General features: G+C 56.2%; 1 long non-coding RNA gene across 1 annotated transcript; it reads right to left on the reverse strand.

Moving 5' to 3' along the window:
* Positions 1 to 1300: 1300 nt before the first annotated feature.
* Positions 1301 to 2834, reverse strand: LOC118664953. Its single transcript, XR_004970471.1, has 2 exons — positions 2514 to 2834; positions 1301 to 2440 (listed from the first exon to the last, which is right to left on the reverse strand). It is a non-coding gene; the product is annotated as an uncharacterized LOC118664953 (long non-coding RNA).
* Positions 2835 to 11772: the final 8938 nt, after the last annotated feature.

Raw genomic sequence — 11772 nt, forward strand, 5'->3', positions numbered from 1 at the left:
GTGCAGAAGGCAAGGAAGGGTGTGCCCATGAGAGGGCACAGAGACAGGGAAACCCCTGGACCCAGGAGACCCATGAGAGCGTGGCATGAGGAAGGTGTTAGAAGGGGACATGGTCGGGGAGACTCCCTGCCACTGTGGGCTGTTTGGAAAGCCCGGGGTCTGGCAGGTGGGAGGCGGGTGCTGGGGCAGGACAGGGCCTGGGCCTGCTCCAGGCTGTGGGCGCTTCTCGCAGGTGGCCCTTTGATCTCATAACAAATAGCCTATTCAGCATCTCCAAGACGGGGCTGGCTCCCGGCAGCCAGGGTGGGGAGGTGGCAAGACAGGGGATTGTCCCCAGGTTCCAGGGCAGGGAGGTTGCTCAGCAGCTCCCACTGCACCCAAAGGGAGGAGCTGGGTTCCAGCGGCCTTTGGGAGGGCCACTAGCCAGGGACTCCCCGGACAGGCCCCAGAGTGGGCGTGGGGGCAGGGGCACCCGGCTCCTTTGTCTGCCTCTGCAGGGCCTGGGGCTGGGGCGGGTGCCTGGGATGGGGCAGGACTCGCCTGCATTGGAGGGTGGGGGGCAGCTGTGCTCCTTTGCACAGACCCGAGGGAGACAGACCCTCTGCACGGACTGACCGGCAGAGTCCTTTCTCCCTCTCTCTCTGTGGGTGAGGCAAGGCTGGCTGTGTGGCTCTAAACCAGGGGTGGGCAAACTTTCTGACTCGAGGGCCACAATGGGTTCTTAAACTGGACCGGAGGGCCGGAACAAAAGCATGGATGGAGTGTTTGTGTGAACTAATATAAATTCAAAGTAAACATCATTACATAAAAAGGTACGGTCTTTTTTTTTTTTTAGTTTTATTCATTTCAAATGGGCCGGATCTAGCCCTCGGGCCGTAGTTTGCCCACGGCTGCTCTAAACACTGAGAAGCCTGAGGTCTCCTGCCCACCCTCCACCTGCCACCCAACCCACAGTTAATGCTAACACCACAAGGGAGACTGTATCTGAAAAATGACCTGAATGTTCATGAATGCTGAGCACAGAACAGCTTCTTCCTAGACTTTTGGGTTCTTTCTCTCGATTCACCTTGTTCTGGGTGCCTCTGCTCCGCTGGTGTCCCGAGGAGCGCATGCTTGGAAGGCCCGTGGGACAAGGGGTGACTCAGAGCCACTCTGAACCTCAGGCTCTTCCTCTGGACACTGGTGACAATGCCCATTGGCAGGGTTGCTGTGAGGACTGAGTGTGCTGAGAGTGGCCTGCGCATGCATCAGAGACGCCCAGGGACCTTAGGGCCCCATCTCTTAAGAAAGAGAAGTTGGCTTAGGACGAAACTTTAATTGAAATGTTTTTGTTGTGCTAAGAATAATCCCAAAGTCAAGAAATTACTTAGAGGTTGTTCTCATTGAGTTCAAAAAACGCAGGAGACGAATGCACAGTCTGTGTTCTTCCTCACAGCAGCACCGATGTGGTCTTCTTTGAAAATGCAAATAAAGCAGTTTTCAAATGGCTTTTATCCATTTAGGCCGTCCTTGAGTTATTCTGCAAGCAAGCAGTGAGCACCTACTCTGTGTGAGCCTGGTGCCGCTCCCAGGGATGCTGGAAAGAGAAGAGAGGAGGCTTGAGGCTGTGGGAAAGGGCAAACTCAGGTCCCGCTGGTCCTGTAATTCACCAGCCGTGACCTTGGGTAAGTCGTTTCAACACTGCAGCCCTCCCCGGTTCTCATTTGTGTGCTCAGGATGATAATCTTTCTCCGGCAGGGTGGTTTGGGAGGATTAAAGTTAATGCACGGACAATGCCTGGTGCTCGGGGCTGAAGAGCAGCCAGTATTACTAAGGCGTGGTCCCTGCCCTGAGAGGCAGGTGGTCCGTCTCTGGAGATGAGCAGACACAACCCAACGAGTAGACACAACCCAAAGTGAGTGTCCGTGTGAAAGTGCGTCTCTCCTGCATCGGTGGCAGATGTGGGCTTGGAAGCTTCTCGAAGGAAACTGGCCCCGGGATGCTGCTTTGGGTGGCCCTGTATCCGGCCCATTTGAAAAAGACCACTGAAAACGAACCAGGTTTCCCACGACCGCGTGTTTTCCGTAGGAGTGCTGCCCAGCAGGGAGGCGCGGAGCCCGGGGGAGGTTCTGGGAGCCGCGTGGGTCCTGGGCGTGGCTGAGCGGGGCCCCGCCGGAGGAGGCAGGACATGGTCCCCCGAGTGTGTTTGTCCTGAAGATCCGCCCTGGGATCCTAGCCAGCTAGTGATTTCCAGGGACTCTCACACGTCTCTCCTCTTGCCTGGGCCCGCTGGCCACGCGACCCAGTGGCCTCTTTCCCACGCCCACCGTCTGGTGGAGGTTAGTCCACATGCCAGGAGGGGTACCAGGGCTGGGCTTGTAATCACAGAGCGTTCACCCAGGGCTCAGGGTGGCTGGACCCACGCCCGCTAGAGAGCCAGGTGGGGAGACTGAGACGAGCCCTGAAATCAAGGAAATGGGGGTCAAGTCTCAAGTGTGCCCCCAACTGCCCGCCCCTCTGTCCTGTTTCCTCACCAGAGAACCAGGCAGGTCACGGGCTCCGGTGTCTCCGGCTCCCAGGCCCTCTCTGCGCCTGAACTTTGGCCTCAGCAAGTTGGACAATTTCTCAGACACCTCCCAGACTTTTGTAACCCGTGACTCTCTTGCTGGCCAGTTCCTTCCTGCCAACACCCACTTCCACCCACATGAGAAATACCTGCCCATGGACGACACGGGCTCGGACAGGCAGTTTCCCAGAAAGGCCACGATGGCCCAATTGCCACAGCCTGAGGCTGGCAGGGCGGGCGAGCTGTGGGAGCCGCCGGGAAGCTCACGCCCTCGCCTCTCCCTGCCGGCCACCTCCAGACCAGCTGAGCCAGAAATACCCAGGCCCCCAAGTCCTCTTAGCACCGGGAACCAGGGCTTTCTAGAAAGTGAGAGTCAGGGCCCGGGTCGGCCCCGCCGTCCATCATTCCCGCTCAGCCCTTGCTCACCTGGGCTCGCCCTGTTCTGAAAGCAGCAGCGTCCCTGCCAGCTGAGTCACACGGGGATGCCAGCCAGAGGGCGACTGGTCAGCGGCACAGGGCGACACCCTCCTGGGAAGGCGGGCGAGGGCCCCTTCTCCCTGGGCACACTGGGCTCTGCCTCCTTCCCATTCTGCAGATGGACACCCCAGGCGTGGGGTGGGGAGTCCAGCACCTCCCTCTGGCCTCATGCAGGGAGCCGAGGGTCAGTATGGTCTGGGTCTGGCTGCAAAGCCCTTGCTGTTATCATTATTCTTTCTTATTTGTTTAAATATATATATTTTTAATTGACTTCATAGAGGAAGGGAGAGGGAGAGCAAGATAGAAATGTCAGTGATGAGAGGGAATCATGGATTGGCTGCCTCCTGCACGCCCCCACTGGGGATCGAGCCTACAACCGGGGCATGTATCTTGACTGGGAATCTAACTGTGACCTCCTGGTTCATTGGTCAAATCTTAACCACTGAGCCACATGGGCTGGGCCTTCTTCTTATCTCTATATATATATATATATAAAACCCTATTGTGCAAATAGACCGAATGGTGGAACAACTGTCACTATGACGTGTGCTGACCACCAGGGGGCACACAGGGACCTGGCGGGCGTCGGCAGCAGGTGGCAGAGTGTGGAACATGGTGGTGTCGGCCGAGACGGGATGGTGGAGTAGGTGAGCAGGGGCGCCAGACCAAGGCGGGGCGCCAGTCACTATCATTGGGTGAGCCTCTGGTGGTTACTGAAAATTTTTTGCTCCCGCGTGCCGCAGTCCCACCTGGCACTCGTATCTGCCGCTGGTGCTGGCCTGGCTTGCACCTGCTGCCAGCACTGGCCTAAGCGAGGCCGGCCCGGGTCCTCTTGCCTGGACCCGCTGGCCACGCGACCTGGGTGCCTGTGGCCGGCCAGAGAGAGGGAAGCCCGGGTCCTGGGTGCCTGTGACTGGCTGGAGGAGGGAATCCTGGGTCTCGGGTGTGGGGTGAAGCAGAGGTGGTTAGGGGCCATCAGGCTGGCACGAAGGTGAGCGGTTAGGAGCCAGCAGTCCCAAATTGCTAGAGGCAGTTGGACATCCCCCGAGGGGTCCTGGATTGGAGAGGGTGCAGGCCAGGCTGAGGGACCCCCCCTCCCATGCATGAATTTTGTACACTGGGCCTCTAGTAATAAAATAAACAATGACGGTGGTTGTTTCTGGGTGCTGAGTGCAGTTGGGCACTCTCATCCACAGGCCAGGCAGCTCACTGAATCTGCACCGTGACCCGCTTCAAAGAGGCACCAATGGCTCCGCTTTATAAAGAAGAAAAGGAAGGTTTTACGACCTTCATAGATTTGCCTTCTCCTCCAATCTGAGAGCCAGGATCCAGGGGCAGGCTCAGTGTCACACCCTTGGGGCACCAAGCCTGGCATGGAATGTTCACTCACTCATTTACTCACTGATTCTCATTCACTCACTATCTATCACTCACTCATTCATTCATTCATCCCCAGTGACCCACATGGGGGAAGCACATGTCAGTGAAGTGAACTCACTCATTCATTCACTCACTATCTTTCACTCATTCATTTATTCATTCATTCATTCCCAGTAACCCACATGAGGGAGGCACATGTCAGTGAAGTGAACTCACTCATTCATTCACTCACTATCTTTCACTCATTCATTTATTCATTCATTCATTCCCAGTAACCCACATGAGGGAGGCACATGTCAGTGAAGTGAATGAATGAATTTATTCATTCAAGAAACATGGAGCGTTTCTCCTGTTCCAGGCATATCATGGGTGCTCAGTGAAACATTCTCTGTCTTTTTTTTGAGAAGGAGAAATACATGTATAGCTCTGGTTTATTGAATTGGGAAATAAACTTAAAATTTAACTTTTTGAATTTTAGAGCCATCACATAGCAAAAGAGGGAGGGGCACGAGGGATCCCCCTTTTCCTGGGCTCTCACTTGACAGGAGAGCAATGGGCCCAACGCCGAAGAGGGACGCCCCAGGGCACCCCATGGCCCTGGCCAAGCCTGGGCTTGCCCACCTGCCTTCAGGCTTACAACATGGCCAGCTACTCTCACAAAACAGCTGCTCTTCCCTGCGCCTGAGGACCCACGTGACTGATGGAGGCACTGAGACATGGGTGATTACAGCAGGACATGGGCTTGGAGGTGGGGACAGCAAGAGAGTGGAGAGCTGACCGCACCCTCTCCCCCACTGTGGGTGAGGCGTCTGGGTCCCACTGCGAAGCTCGGAGAGGAGCAGCGACCCAGCCACCGCAGGCAGGGCTGAGCGGGATGCAGATGGACCCGGTGGTGCCGCGGGCAGCGAGGTGTTTTGCTGGAGAGTCGGATCCTGGCTCTCGCTTCTGTGTGGCCCATGAGGATCACATGAGTGACACTCGTCAAGGGTCGAGCACAAGTAAGCGCCCAGCGTTCACTGATGTTATCATTCCTGTCATTAGGCCCAGATGTGCCCTCCCTCCTTGGGTGACCTTGGGAAATCCCTTAAAGTCTCCCAGTCGATCCTCAGTTAACTCGTGTGCTGGTGCCCAGGGCCTGGCATCCTGCTCGGCCAGCTCAGACTGCTGAGTTTATTTCTGATTCTTGGATAGGTTGTTAGAGTTCAAAAATCAGGAAAGGGGTCTGGATGCTGAAGAGGCAGGTGCGACCTGGGCGCCGAGGCTCAGCCCCCAGGAGTCCTGGCCTTTGGCAGCCTCCCCCGGCTTCTCTGGGGCTGCTGGGCAGACACCAAATGTCCCTCTTGCCTCACCTGCTGGGCATTGCAACATGGGCCCAGCGCGAAGGCTAGGCTGTCCTCGGACAACCGCCTTAGTCATGGGAACCTGCGGAGCCCCGCCCAGCAGTGCCGGGCAGTCAGCGGTTAGGCAGGGGCCTGTGGGGAAGGCCCGGTTCTGCAGGTAGCCAGCCACCTGGAGATCCTCCCTGGAGACACACCTGGAGAGAGATCTCCATGTGCCCAGGGGAGCTGGGGGGCTGCCCTTGCTTCGAGTGAGACGGGGCGGCTCTGCTAGGACTGGTGTGGCTGCCTGAGCTCGCTGGGCGGCATGGACCCAGCTTCTGTTCCTTGCTCTTCGTTGACCTGCTGGCTGAGCCTCAGGGTTCCCATCTGTAAAAGAAAGTGACTAGACTGGGTCTCTACCACCATCTCAAGTGGAAATTCCTCTAAGTTGGGCTCTCAGTTCCTTATTCTGCTCCGAGCCCCATGCAGAGTGGGTTCCCAGTAGCTGTGACATGAGGAAGTGACATTAATGAATGAATGAATGAATGAGGCAAAAAACACAACTCTTTCCTCCCTCCCTCCCTCCCTCCCTCCCTCCCTCCCTACCTCCCTCCCTCCCTCCCTCCCTCCCTCCCTTCCTCCCTCCCTCCCTCCCTCCCTCCCTCCCTCCCTCCCTCTCATTCTTGTTGTTAATCCTCACCCCAAAAATATTTTTCCATTGATTTTTTTTTTTTAAGAGAGAGTGGAAGGGAGGAAGCAGGAGACACACAGAGAGAAACATACTAGTGAGAGAGACACATCAAATGGTTGCCTTCTACGGCCACCACAACCCAGGTCAGGGATCGAGCCTGCAACCGAGGTCCATGCCATGTCCTTGACTGGAATCGATCCCGGGACCCTCAGTCCTCTGGGGAACGCTCTAGCCACTGAGCCAAACCAGGGAGGGCTCATCTTCTTTCCGTCCCACAGATGGCTTGGCATGGGATGGGCTCAGAGCAGAATTACCCGCCCACCCCAGGGGGCTGCAGCTCAGGTAGAAAGACTCTCTGCTCCAGGCGGCAGAGCAAACCAATTACAGTTTGTGTGTTTAGCATTTGGCACTCAAAACACTGAGGGAGGAAAGGTCATCTGAAATGAGGGGCATCTTGTTGGCTGATGCTGCTTCAGTTTTTCTCTGGAGGCAGGGCCTGGTCGGGGCGGCCAGAGCTCGTGTGGAAAGGCCGGTGACGGAGGCCCGAGGTGATGCCTCCTCACCTGGAATGCCCTCTCTGCCAGTTCTCACCGGCCCTGCCTTAATCACGGCCGCTGAGAGCGGCAATCGGCAAGCGTGTGTTTTTAGCTCATGACTCAAGGCTGACTCAACATTGGGGACCGGGCTTTCCGTGGCCCCGAGCTGGGCTCCTGCTTCCTGGAAACGCCCGAGTTGTTTGCGGAGTCCTTCGACGGGGCCCAGGGAGCAGAACCATCTGGTGGGAGGTCGTGCCAACCTCCAGGAAGGTGAGCGAGTGGAGGCGCTCTCTTTAAAGCTGCAGAGCTGGGGTTGGAACCCAGCACCTCCTGACTTTGAACTTATTCTCCCCCTCTCTGCTCTGTGCAGGCCCCTCTCCACCTGGCCACCTGCAGGGCTCAGCGAGGCCGTCCTGGGCGCTCCTGGCGGCATGAAGACACTCTCGCCTTTGAAGCCGAGCCCACCCTCCTCAGGACAGAGGGGGTTTCTGGGTGCATCTGCAAGGCTTCCGGACGGGCCAGGGGATCGGATCCGGAAGATTTGCTGGGCGGGGGAGGGGCTGTGTCAGACCTCCTGGCCATGCTTCCAGGCCGATGATGGATCGTTCATCCCTGTTTGTGGGGCCATCTTGCTGGTGGTGCCTCTCCCCACCCGGCCGCCCCTGTGCTGGCCGCCCCTGTGCTGGCCGCCCGGGCCGGCCCGGTGGGAAGTGCAGACGCTGAAGTGAAGCAGAGGGTTTTACTTGGCCTTACTCCGCGGCTCCCAGACTTGCTGACCCTGGAGAGCCTTGTCTTGTCTTTTCCTTTTGTGTTGCCTTCTCTTCTCTCCTGTTCCCTTTCCTTTCTTTGCTTTCTGGCCTCTCTCTGATCTCTGTCTCCCACAGTGTCTGGGCTGTCCCCTCTGCCCGTACTCCCTCCCCCCCTCCCAGGAGCAGCAAAGATCAGACTCTTGGGGAAACAGGCCCATAAGAGGCTGAGGGGTAACCTCTCAGGTCTACTCTGAACGCACATTGGTCGGGGGCTGCTTTAGGCCTGGTGCTGGGTGGGGCTCTCCCTGTCCCTCATGGCCACCCGCACAGGGGGGATGTCATTGTTCCATATCACCAGCGAGTGCACAGAGGCTCCAAAAGCCCATGGAGAGCAGGGAGTACACATATGCAGATGCTGGTGGGCTGCCTTGCCTGGTGCCCAGCACCCTCCCCGTGCCTCTCATGTGACACTTTATTGAGTGATTGGTTTATTTACTTATGTGTTTATTTATTTAATCCTCACTCAAGAACATACCTTTTTATTGACTCTGTAGGCAGAGGAAGGGAGGGTGAGAGAGAAACATCGATGTGAGAGAGAAGCATCCATCAGTTGCCTCCCCATATGCCCACAAGCGAGGTGTGTGTCCTGACTGGGACTCAAACCGCAACCTTTTGGTGCACAGGACGAAGCTCCAACCAACCGAGTCACCCGGCCAGGACACCATGGACACTGTCGATGTGTAAGGTTGGACTTTGGGTCAGCGGATGTGGCACCTTTGACATCCTGCTCGATCACTCGGCAGCTCAGTGGGTGCAGAGCCCTGCCCTGCTGCGTGAGGACAGGTGAGAGGAGGCCCCACCATCACCTCCGCACAGGTGAGCTGGTGGCGAGAACCATAAGTCCAGCCGTGGCCTCCAGGTCTTGTCCTGAGAGCTGTTCCCAGCGGTCAGAGTGACATATGGCTCCCTGACACAGTGGCCATGGCGATGCTTTTTAACAGATTTGAATGCAAGGACAACTTCAGCTCTTTTGAGATACCTGAGGTGGACTCTGAGGCTGAGGGACGATTCTTGGGCTGAGGTTCTGTTTCGATGAAACCTCTCTCCCAGGGTCTGCACAATCTCTTACTGAGCAGTGACGATGCACGTCTGGATGGGCAGCAGAACTGAAAGACTGTCTTTCATCCCCTCCTCTCCTTCGCTTTCTTCCCTCCCTTCCCCGCCCATCTTCCTGCGGCCTCCCCTCCCAGCCTCAGTTAGTAGGAGGAGGGCTGCTTGGTCCAGGGTGCTGCTGTGGGTGGTCCCTACGGCTGAGAGCATCTTTTCTCTGCATCTCTGGCTCTGGGCTCCGGGCTGCTGACTTAAGTGGGAAAATCTTTGCAGATTTCAAAGCCTTGGAGACTCAACTGTTGATGGTGAATTAAAAAGAAAGAAAAAAATATTTAGGCAAAATATCCCAAAGGCAGTGTGTGGGCAGGGCCCTGGGCCCCTACCCCTCCTGGCGTCAGATTTCAGGGGCTCAGGCTCCGGGATCAGCAGCGCCTGCTCCGGATGGGCAGGAGGAACTTAGAGAGCTCATTCTGTGCCCCGTGCCCCCCTGTGTGCCCGCGGAGCCAGTCACTCTGGGCCAGTAATAACCATGATGATGTTAGCAGCCCCCAGGGGCAGGACTGGAAACTGTTGTCATGCTTTGTGTGTGCTGGCTCCTTTAATGGTCATGATCTGATTTCACAGTAGAGGGTTTGAAGCACAGAGATGCTAAGCAACCTGATGGAGGTCACACTTTTCGTGACGATGGAGCCGGGAACCCAACCTCCACAGGCTGACTCCAGGTCTGTGCTGCTGTCCATTGATTTCAGACTGCAAATCCCTTCACAGGGGTCGGCTCCCCAGACTGCGGTAGCTGCTGGGGGAGGGGATGTCTACTAGGGGGCACAAATAGACCTCAACTCCAACCCCAGCATGCGCACAGTTCTCCCCCACTGCCTCCAGATCAGGGATGGGAGGGGGTGAATGTGTTGCCATGACAATGGGCAGACCCTCTGCCCTGGGGAGGTGACAGCACGGGGTACACAGGGAGAGGTTCACGGGATACATCGGAGCTGGGTTGGGGAGGATGGCGATATTTGTTGCTGCTGTTGTTGCCATTTCTCCTCAGGGAGCTCGAGTCTAGTCCCTGGTGTCAGAATCAGTGGAATGCTAAGAACCCTGAAGCACCAATCAGAAAGAATGTGTGCACCCCTATGTTCATAGCAGCGCAATTTACAATAAATAGCCAAGATCTGGAAACAGCCCAAGTGCCCCTCAGAAGACAAGGAGGTAAAAAAGCTGTGGTACTTTTATGCCATGGAATACTACGCAGCAGTAAAAAAGAAGGGTCTCTGAGAGACAGCATGGAGGGACCTGGAGAGCATCATGCTAAGTGAAATAAGCCAGGCAGAGAAAGACAAGTGTCACATGATCGCACTCATAGGTGGAATCTAATGAACAAAATAAACTGATGAACAGAGTGGATCCAGAGACATGGAAGCATGGGCCAGACTGCAGGATCTTGGAGGCAAGGCGGGGAAAGGGTGGGTGGGTGGGAGGTAATCAACCAAAGACCTTGCATGCATATGTGCATGGCCCATGGACATGGACAACAGTGTGATGAAGGCTTGGGGTGGGGTGTGGGTTGGGGGAGCAGCTGGAGGGAGTCAATGGGGGAAAAGGGGGCACATATGTAATACTTTCAACAATAAGGATTAAAAAATAAGAATCAGTGGGCTGTAGTTCCGTTCGCTGCGCAATATACTTGCTGTGGTCTTTGCTCCATGAGGGGGGCACTTTCAATTCACCTTTGGTCCCCTGAGCTGGTGATGTCACCCCAGCCAGTGAGCCGAGAGTGGATGGGCAGGTCTGTGGAACCCAGAGGTACCATGACAACCAGGGGCGGGCTTTGGGCCTGAGCGTGGGCAAAAGCAAATGGAATTGTCCGGTCAGGTGTCTTCCTGGTTGGCATGTTTCCTCACATCCACGGACTTTGCTTACTTCATTTTATTTCCCTCTCCTAATAGTTTCTCCTTCCCACAGTCCCGTGGAGTGGGCGCCAAGTCCCACCCCCCCCGGGATGAGGCGGAGACTGAGCGGCCCGGGGTCACCTTGAGTCCCGTGTGTGAAACTGGGGTCTGCATCTCCCTCCAGGTTTGCCAGAGGTCCCCCCACGTGCTGCTCCCTTTTCCTCAGGCAAGTGACCGCTCCCCCTCTCCCATTTCCTATCTTTTTTTCTTTAATATATTTTTATTGATTTCAGAGAGAAAGAGAGAAAGAGAGAAACATCAATGATGAGAGAGAATCACTGATCAGCTGCCTCCTGCACGCCCCGCACTGGGGATCAAACCCACAATCCAGGCATGTGCCCTGACCGGGAATCTAACTGTGACCTCCTGGTTCATAGGTTGATGCTCAACCACTGAGCCACACCGGCCGGGCGAGCACCTGTTTCCCATCTTTATCTCCCAGATCTTCAGGGGGAACAGCGTGGGCGAGGAGACGGGCCCCTCGGACTGCACAGGCCCGCTCAGCGATTGCAGCCAGGGCTTCGCAGACTTCCCGGTCTGCTGGGTTGCGGAGGGCGCTGGGGTTGGAACCGAACACAGCTGCCCCCTTTGGAGCCAAAGTTTGGTTTCCTCTTGGACGAAGGCTGCTTCCTGGTTGCCGGGGAAGGAGAAGCGAGTCTTTAAAGGCCCGGGCGTCCCCTTGGCCTCCACAGCACGGCCTCCAACAGTTTGATGATTTAAGAGTCGGTGGATTAAAACCAGGTGGTCTGCGTTTCCCCTGAACGCAAATGCATGTTGAACTTAAAGGAAAGTTGAAAGCAAGTCAGGGAACAGCCTGGGCTTTGCTCAATGCCCTGACTTTGAAAACTTGGCGAGAGGTCTGTGCAGAGTCCTGGTCCCCAAGGGGCAGAAAGGACTTGCGGGGGCCCCAGATCTCCCAGGACTGAGGTTTGAGGAGAAACGTAAAGCTTCCATTTTTTTTTTTCTCGTCTGGAGACCCCCTTCCATCCTCTTTTTGCACAAAGTATAGCCATATG

This window comes from Myotis myotis, unplaced genomic scaffold, assembly GCF_014108235.1.
Source record: "Myotis myotis isolate mMyoMyo1 unplaced genomic scaffold, mMyoMyo1.p scaffold_m19_p_1, whole genome shotgun sequence".
Taxonomy (NCBI): domain Eukaryota; kingdom Metazoa; phylum Chordata; class Mammalia; order Chiroptera; family Vespertilionidae; genus Myotis; species Myotis myotis.